At 38.2% G+C, this 10,000-nt stretch overlaps 1 non-coding gene across 1 annotated transcript; it reads right to left on the reverse strand.

Moving 5' to 3' along the window:
- Window positions 1-2,361: 2,361 nt before the first annotated feature.
- On the reverse strand, window positions 2,362-2,434 carry TRNAF-GAA (transfer RNA phenylalanine (anticodon GAA)). Its single transcript has one exon. It is a non-coding gene; the product is annotated as a tRNA-Phe (tRNA).
- Between the last annotated feature and the right edge of the window lie 7,566 nt (window positions 2,435-10,000).

Below are 10,000 nucleotides of genomic sequence, written 5' to 3' on the forward strand. Positions count from 1 at the left end.
CTATTTTGTTAGAAGCAAGGAACCTCTCAACTGTGCCGAAACCCGGGATTGATCCAGGGACCTTTAGATCTTCAGTCTAACGCTCTCCCAACTGAGCTATTTCAGCCTGCTTATAGCTGTGGTCTTCATACTTTAATTTAAACCATTTAACAAAATAGATGCAGGACCTGGATTTTTAACCTCATATGGTAGAGATATGTTTTAAGGAGTCCTGTATCATTCCCCAGTTAACTGGTGCAATGGGTAAATAGCATTTTTGGGATCCAGGTTAGGTAGTTGTTTTTTTAACTCTGAATGGACTAGCACTATATTACCCAGATATATTTGGCATGAGTAGGTAAGCAATGTCATCTGACTACTGACATCTGTGTTCAAGGGGAAGTGGAATGTGATGCAGACAAGAGTTTACTTTACAAAAAAGGACAAAATGGAAAACATTCATAGTCAAACCTGAAGGCAAGATAGGTGGAAGAAAGTTTAAAAGGAGGACAGAAAGCAAAGTCTATGTTGAATTGATCATTTTGAAGATCAGTTGATAAAAATGTTGATAGAGAAAAAAGTACTACAGATGATTCCAAGACCTATTTTGTTAGAAGCAAGGAACCTCTCAACTGTGCCGTAACCTGGGATTGAACCAGGGACCTTTAGATCTTCAGTCTAACGCTCTCCCAACTGAGCTATTTCAGCCTTCTGATAGCTGGGGTCTTCATACTTTAATTTGAACCATTTAACAAAATAGATGCAGGACCTGGATTTTTAACCTCATATGGTAGAGATATGTTTTAAGGAGTCCTGTATCATTCCCCAGTTAACTGGTGCAATGGGTAAATAGCATTTTTGGGATCCAGGTTAGGTAGTTGTTTTTTTAACTCTGAATGGACTAGCACTATATTACCCAGATATATTTGGCATGAGTAGGAAAGCAATGTCATCTGACTACTGACATCTGTGTTCAAGGGGAAGTGGAATGTGATGCAGACAAGAGTTTACTTTACAAAAAAGGACGAAATGGAAAACATTCATAGTCAAAAATGAAGGCAAGATAGGTGGAAGAAAGTTTAAAAGGAGGACAGAAAGCAAAGTCTATGTTGAATTGATCATTTTGTAGATCAGTTGATAAAAATGTTGATAGAGAAAAAAGTACTACAGCTGATTCCAAGACATATTTTGTTAGAAGCAAGGAACCTCTCAACTGTGCCGAAACCCAGGATTGAACCAGAGACCTTTAGATCTTCAGTCTAACGCTCTCCCAACTGAGCTATTGCGGCCTGCTTATAGCTGTGGTCTTCATACTTTAATTTAAACCATTTAACAAAATAGATGCAGGACCTGGATTTTTAACCTCATATGGTAGAGATATGTTTTAAGGAGTCCTGTATCATTCCGCAATTAACTGGTGCAATGGGCAAATAGCAGTTTTGGGATCCAGGTTAGGTAGTTGTTTTTTTAACTCTGAATGGACTAGCACTATATTACCCAGATATATTTGGCATGAGTAGGTAAGCAATGTCATCTGACTACTGACATCTGTATTCAAGGGGAGGTGGAAGGTAATGCAGACAAGAGTTTACTTTACAAAAAAGCATGAAATGGGAAATATTCATTGTCAAACCTGAAGGTAAGAGAGGTGGAAGCAAGTTTAGAAGGAGGACATAAAGCAAAGTCAATGTTAAATTGATTGTGTTGTAGATCAGTTGGAAAACATTTGATGAATAGAGAAAAAGTACTACAGCTGATTCCAAGACCTATTTTGTTAGAAGCAAGGAACCTCTCAACTGTGCCGAAACCCGGGATTGAACCAGGGACCTTTAGATCTTCAGTCTAACGCTCTCCCAACTGAGCTATTTCAGCCTGCTTATAGCTGTGGTCTTCATACTTTAATTTAAACCATTTAACAAAATAGATGCAGGACCTGGATTTTTAACCTCATATGGTAGAGATATGTTTTAAGGAGTCCTGTATCATTCCGCAATTAACTGGTGCAATGGGTAAATAACATTTTTTGGATCCAGGTTAGGTAGTTGTTTTTTTAACTCTGAATGGACTAGCACTATATTACCCAGATATATTTGGCATGAGTAGGTAAGCAATGTCATCTGACTACTGACATCTGTGTTCAAGGGGAGGTGGAAGGTAATGCAGACAAGAGTTTACTTTACAAAAAAGCATGAAATGGGAAATATTCATTGTCAAACCTGAAGGTAAGAGAGGTGGAAGCAAGTTTAGAAGGAGGACATAAAGCAAAGTCTATGTTAAATTGATTGTGTTGTAGATCAGTTGGAAAAAATTTGATGAATAGAGAAAAAGTACTACAGCTGATTCCAAGACCTATTTTGTTAGAAGCAAGGAACCTCCCAACTGTGCCGAAACCCGGGATTGAACCAGGGACCTTTAGATCTTCAGTCTAACGCTCTCCCAACTGAGCTATTTCGGCCTGCTTATAGCTGTGGTCTTCATACTTTAATTTAAACCATTTAACAAAATAGATGCATGACCTGGATTTTTAACCTCATATGGTAGAGATATGTTTTAAGGAGTCCTGTATCATTCCCCAGTTAACTGGTGCAATGGGTAAATAGCATTTTTGGGATCCAGGTTAGGTAGTTGTTTTTTTAACTCTGAATGGACTAGCACTATATTACCCAGATATATTTGGCATGAGTAGGTAAGCAATGTCATCTGACTACTGACATCTGTGTTCAAGGGGAAGTGGAATGTGATGCAGACAAGAGTTTACTTTACAAAAAAGGACGAAATGGAAAACATTCATAGTCAAACCTGAAGGCAAGATAGGTGGAAGAAAGTTTAAAAGGAGGACAGAAAGCAAAGTCTATGTTGAATTGATCATTTTGTAGATCAGTTGATAAAAATGTTCATAGAGAAAAAAGTACTACAGCTGATTCCAAGACTTATTTTGTGAGAAGCAAGGAACCTCTCAAGAGTGCCGAAACCCGGGATTAAACCAGGGACCTTTAGATCTTCAGTCTAACGGTCTCCCAACTGAGCTATTTCTGCCTCCTGCTAGCTGTAGTCTACATACTTTGATTTGAACCATTTAACAAAATAGATGCATGACCTGGATATTTGACCTTATAGGTTAGAGATATGTTTTAAGGAGTCCTGTATCATTCAGCAGTTAACTGGGGCAATGGGTAAATACTATTTTTGGGATCCAGGTTAGGTCATTTTATTTTTACCTCCGTATGGACTAGCACTATATTACCCAGACGTATTTTGCCTGAGTAGGTAAGCAATGTCATCTGACCACTGACATCTGTGTTCAAGGGGAAGTGGAAGGTAATGCAGACCAGAGTATACTTTACAAAAAAGCATGACATGGGAAACATTCATAGTCAAACCTGAAGGCAAGAGAGTTGGAAGCAAGTCTAGAAGGAGGACAGAAAGCAAAGTCTATGTTAAATTGATTGTGTTGTAGATCAGTTAGAAAAAAATTGATGAATACAGAAAAAGGACAACAGCTGATTCTAAGACCTATTTTGTTAGAAGCAAAGAACCTCTCAACAGTGCCGAAACCCGGGATTGAACCAGGGACCTTTAGATCTTCAGTCTAACACTCTCCCAACTGAGCTATTTCGGCCTGCTGATATCTGTGGTCTTCATACTTTAATTTGAACCATTTAACAAAATAGATGCATGACCTGGATTTTTAACCTCATATGGTAGTGATATGTTTTAAGGAGTCCTGTATCATTCCCCAGTTAACTGGTGCAATGGGTAAATAGCATTTTTGGAATCCAGGTTAGGTAGTTGTTTTTTTAACTCTGAATGGACTAGCACTATATTACCCAGATATATTTGGCATGAGTAGGTAAGCAATGTCATCTGACTACTGACATCTGTGTTCAAGGGGAAGTGGAATGTGATGCAGACAAGAGTTTACTTTACAAAAAAGGACGAAATGGGAAACATTCATAGTCAAACCTGAAGGCAAGATAGGTGGAAGAAAGTTTAAAAGGAGGACAGAAAGCAAAGTCTATGTTGAATTGATCATTTTGTAGATACGTTCGATAAAAATGTTGATAGAGAAAAAAGTACTACAGCTGATTCCAAGACCTATTTTGTTAGAAGCAAGGAACCTCTTAACTGTGCCGAAACCCGGGATTGAAACAGGGACCTTTAGATCTTCAGTCTAACGCTCTCCCAACTGAGCTATTCTGGCCTGCTTATAGCTGTGGTCTTCATACTTTAATTTAAACCATTTAACAAAATAGATGCAGGACCTGGATTTTTAACCTCATATGGTAGAGATATGTTTTAACGAGTCCTGTATCATTCCGCAATTAACTGGTGCAATGGGTAAATAGCATTTTTGGGATCCAGGTTAGGTAGTTGTTTTTTTTACTCTGAATGGGCTAGCACTATATTACCCAGATATATTTGGCATGAGTAGGTAAGCAATGTCATCTGACTACTGACATCTGTGTTCAAGGGGAAGTGGAAGGTAATGCAGACAACAGTTTACTTTACAAAAAAGCATGAAATGGGAAATATTCATTGTCAAACCTGAAGGTAAGAGAGGTGGAAGCAAGTTTAGAAGGAGGACATAAAGCAAAGTCTATGTTAAATTGATTATGTTGTAGATCAGTTGGAAACAATTTGATGAATAGAGAAAAAGTACTACAGCTGATTCCAAGACCTATTTTGTTAGAAGCAAGGAACCTCTCAACTGTGCTGAAACCCGGGATTGAACCAGGGACCTTTAGATCTTCAGTCTAAGGCTCTCCCAACTGAGCTATTTCTGCCTTCTGATATCTGGGGTCTTCATACTTTAATTTGAACCATTTAACAAAATAGATGCAGGACCTGGATTTTTAACCTCATATGGTAGAGATATGTTTTAAGGAGTCCTGTATCATTCCCCAGTTAACTGGTGCAATGGGTAAATAGCATTTTTGGGATCCAGGTTAGGTAGTTGTTTTTTTAACTCTGAATGGACTAGAACTATATGACCCAGATATATTTGGCATTAGTAGGTAAGCAATGTCATCTGACTACTGACATCTGTGTTCAAGCGGAAGTGGAATGTGATGCAGACAAGAGTTTACTTTACAAAAAAGGACGAAATGGGAAACATTCACAGTCAAACCTGAAGGCAAGATAGGTGGAAGAAAGTTTAAAAGGAGGACAGAAAGCAAAGTCTATCTTGAATTGATCATTTTGTAGATCAGTTGATAAAAATGTTGATAGAGAAAAAAGTACTACAGCTGATTCCAAGACCTATTTTGTTAGAAGCAAGGAACCTCTCAACTGTGCCGAAACCCGGGATTGAAACAGGGACCTTTAGATCTTCAGTCTAACGCTCTCCCAACTGAGCTATTTCAGCCTGCTTATAGCTGTGGTCTTCATACTTTAATTTAAACCATTTAACAAAATAGATGCAGGACCTGGATTTTTAACCTCATATGGTAGAGATATGTTTTAAGGAGTCCTGTATCATTCCGCAATTAACTGGAGCAATGGGTAAATAGCATTTTGGGGATCCAGGTTAGGTAGTTGTTTTTTTAACTCTGAATGGACTAGCACTATATTACCCAGATATATTTGGCATGAGTAGGTAAGCAATGTCATCTGACTACTGACATCTGTGTTCAAGGGGAAGTGGAAGGTAATGCAGACAAGAGTTTACTTTACAAAAAAGCATGAAATGGGAAATATTCATTGTCAAACCTGAAGGTAAGAGAGGTGGAAGCAAGTTTAGAAGGAGGACATAAAGCAAAGTCTATGTTAAATTGATTGTGTTGTAGATCAGTTGATAAAAATGTTCATAGAGAAAAAAGTACTACAGCTGATTCCAAGACTTATTTTGTGAGAAGCAAGGAACCTCTCAAGAGTGCCGAAACCCGGGATTAAACCAGGGACCTTTAGATCTTCAGTCTAACGGTCTCCCAACTGAGCTATTTCTGCCTCCTGCTAGCTGTAGTCTACATACTTTGATTTGAACCATTTAACAAAATAGATGCATGACCTGGATATTTGACCTTATAGGTTAGAGATATGTTTTAAGGAGTCCTGTATCATTCAGCAGTTAACTGGGGCAATGGGTAAATACTATTTTTGGGATCCAGGTTAGGTCATTTTATTTTTACCTCCGTATGGACTAGCACTATATTACCCAGACGTATTTTGCCTGAGTAGGTAAGCAATGTCATCTGACCACTGACATCTGTGTTCAAGGGGAAGTGGAAGGTAATGCAGACCAGAGTTTACTTTACAAAAAAGCATGACATGGGAAACATTCATAGTCAAACCTGAAGGCAAGAGAGTTGGAAGCAAGTCTAGAAGGAGGACAGAAAGCAAAGTCTATGTTAAATTGATTGTGTTGTAGATCAGTTAGAAAAAAATTGATGAATACAGAAAAAGGACAACAGCTGATTCTAAGACCTATTTTGTTAGAAGCAAAGAACCTCTCAACAGTGCCGAAACCCGGGATTGAACCAGGGACCTTTAGATCTTCAGTCTAACACTCTCCCAACTGAGCTATTTCGGCCTGCTGATATCTGTGGTCTTCATACTTTAATTTGAACCATTTAACAAAATAGATGCATGACCTGGATTTTTAACCTCATATGGTAGTGATATGTTTTAAGGAGTCCTGTATCATTCCCCAGTTAACTGGTGCAATGGGTAAATAGCATTTTTGGAATCCAGGTTAGGTAGTTGTTTTTTTAACTCTGAATGGACTAGCACTATATTACCCAGATATATTTGGCATGAGTAGGTAAGCAATGTCATCTGACTACTGACATCTGTGTTCAAGGGGAAGTGGAATGTGATGCAGACAAGAGTTTACTTTACAAAAAAGGACGAAATGGGAAACATTCATAGTCAAACCTGAAGGCAAGATAGGTGGAAGAAAGTTTAAAAGGAGGACAGAAAGCAAAGTCTATGTTAAATTGATCATTTTGTAGATACGTTCGATAAAAATGTTGATAGAGAAAAAAGTACTACAGCTGATTCCAAGACCTATTTTGTTAGAAGCAAGGAACCTCTTAACTGTGCCGAAACCCGGGATTGAAACAGGGACCTTTAGATCTTCAGTCTAACGCTCTCCCAACTGAGCTATTCTGGCCTGCTTATAGCTGTGGTCTTCATACTTTAATTTAAACCATTTAACAAAATAGATGCAGGACCTGGATTTTTAACCTCATATGGTAGAGATATGTTTTAACGAGTCCTGTATCATTCCGCAATTAACTGGTGCAATGGGTAAATAGCATTTTTGGGATCCAGGTTAGGTAGTTGTTTTTTTAACTCTGAATGGGCTAGCACTATATTACCCAGATATATTTGGCATGAGTAGGTAAGCAATGTCATCTGACTACTGACATCTGTGTTCAAGGGGAAGTGGAAGGTAATGCAGACAACAGTTTACTTTACAAAAAAGCATGAAATGGGAAATATTCATTGTCAAACCTGAAGGTAAGAGAGGTGGAAGCAAGTTTAGAAGGAGGACATAAAGCAAAGTCTATGTTAAATTGATTATGTTGTAGATCAGTTGGAAACAATTTGATGAATAGAGAAAAAGTACTACAGCTGATTCCAAGACCTATTTTGTTAGAAGCAAGGAACCTCTCAACTGTGCTGAAACCCGGGATTGAACCAGGGACCTTTAGATCTTCAGTCTAAGGCTCTCCCAACTGAGCTATTTCTGCCTTCTGATATCTGGGGTCTTCATACTTTAATTTGAACCATTTAACAAAATAGATGCAGGACCTGGATTTTTAACCTCATATGGTAGAGATATGTTTTAAGGAGTCCTGTATCATTCCCCAGTTAACTGGTGCAATGGGTAAATAGCATTTTTGGGATCCAGGTTAGGTAGTTGTTTTTTTAACTCTGAATGGACTAGAACTATATGACCCAGATATATTTGGCATTAGTAGGTAAGCAATGTCATCTGACTACTGACATCTGTGTTCAAGCGGAAGTGGAATGTGATGCAGACAAGAGTTTACTTTACAAAAAAGGACGAAATGGGAAACATTCACAGTCAAACCTGAAGGCAAGATAGGTGGAAGAAAGTTTAAAAGGAGGACAGAAAGCAAAGTCTATCTTGAATTGATCATTTTGTAGATCAGTTGATAAAAATGTTGATAGAGAAAAAAGTACTACAGCTGATTCCAAGACCTATTTTGTTAGAAGCAAGGAACCTCTCAACTGTGCCGAAACCCGGGATTGAAACAGGGACCTTTAGATCTTCAGTCTAACGCTCTCCCAACTGAGCTATTTCAGCCTGCTTATAGCTGTGGTCTTCATACTTTAATTTAAACCATTTAACAAAATAGATGCAGGACCTGGATTTTTAACCTCATATGGTAGAGATATGTTTTAAGGAGTCCTGTATCATTCCGCAATTAACTGGAGCAATGGGTAAATAGCATTTTGGGGATCCAGGTTAGGTAGTTGTTTTTTTAACTCTGAATGGACTAGCACTATATTACCCAGATATATTTGGCATGAGTAGGTAAGCAATGTCATCTGACTACTGACATCTGTGTTCAAGGGGAAGTGGAAGGTAATGCAGACAAGAGTTTACTTTACAAAAAAGCATGAAATGGGAAATATTCATTGTCAAACCTGAAGGTAAGAGAGGTGGAAGCAAGTTTAGAAGGAGGACATAAAGCAAAGTCTATGTTAAATTGATTGTGTTGTAGATCAGTTGGAAAAAATTTGATGAATAGAGAAAAAGTACTACAGCTGATTCCAAGACCTATTTTGTTAGAAGCAAGGAACCTCTCAACTGTGCCCAAACCCAGGATTGAACCAGGGACCTTTAGATCTTCAGTCTAACGCTCTCCCAACTGAGCTATTTCAGCCTTCTGATAGCTGGGGTCTTCATACTTTAATTTGAACCATTTAACAAAATAGATGCAGGACCTGGATTTTTAACCTCATATGGTAGAGATATGTTTTAAGGAGTCCTGTATCATTCCCCAGTTAACTGGTGCAATGGGTAAATAGCATTTTTGGGATCCAGGTTAGGTAGTTGTTTTTTTAACTCTGAATGGACTAGCACCATATTACCCAGATATATTTGGCATGAGTAGGTAAGCAATGTCATCTGACTACTGACATCTGTGTTCAAGGGGAAGTGGAATGTGATGCAGACAAGAGTTTACTTTACAAAAAAGGACGAAATGGGAAACATTCATAGTCAAACCTGAAGGCAAGATAGGTGGAAGAAAGTTTAAAAGGAGGACAGAAAGCAAAGTCTATGTTGAATTGATAATTTTGTAGATCAGTTGATAAAAATGTTGATAGACAAAAAAGTACTACAGCTGATTCCAAGACCTATTTTGTTAGAAGCAAGGAACCTCTCAACTGTGCCGAAACCCAGGATTGAACCAGGGACCTTTAGATCTTCAGTCTAACGCTCTCCCAACTTAGCTTTTTCGGCCTGCTTATAGCTGTGGTCTTCATACTTTAATTTAAACCATTTAACAAAATAGATGCAGGACCTGGATTTTTAACCTCATATGGTAGAGATATGTTTTAAGGAGTCCTGTATCATTCCGCAATTAACTGGTGCAATGGGCAAATAGCATTTTTGGGATCCAGGTTAGGTAGTTGTTTTTTTAACTCTGAATGGACTAGCACTATATTACCCAGATATATTTGGCATGAGTAGGTAAGCAATGTCATCTGACTACTGACATCTGTGTTCAAGGGGAAGTGGAAGGTAATGCAGACAAGAGTTTACTTTACAAAAAAGCATGAAATGGGAAATATTCATTGTCAAACCTGAAGGTAAGAGAGGTGGAAGCAAGTTTAGAAGGAGGACATAAAGCAAAGTCTATGTTAAATTGATTGTGTTGTAGATCAGTTGGAAAAAATTTGATGAATAGAGAAAAAGTACTACAGCTGATTCCAAGACCTATTTTGTTAGAAGCAAGGAACCTCTCAACTGTGCCGAAACTCGGGATTGAACCAGGGACCTTTAGATCTTCAGTCTAACGTTCTCCCAACTGAGCTATTTCGG

The sequence above is a fragment of the Lissotriton vulgaris genome, chromosome 8, assembly GCF_964263255.1.
Source record: "Lissotriton vulgaris chromosome 8, aLisVul1.2, whole genome shotgun sequence".
NCBI lineage: Eukaryota > Metazoa > Chordata > Amphibia > Caudata > Salamandridae > Lissotriton > Lissotriton vulgaris.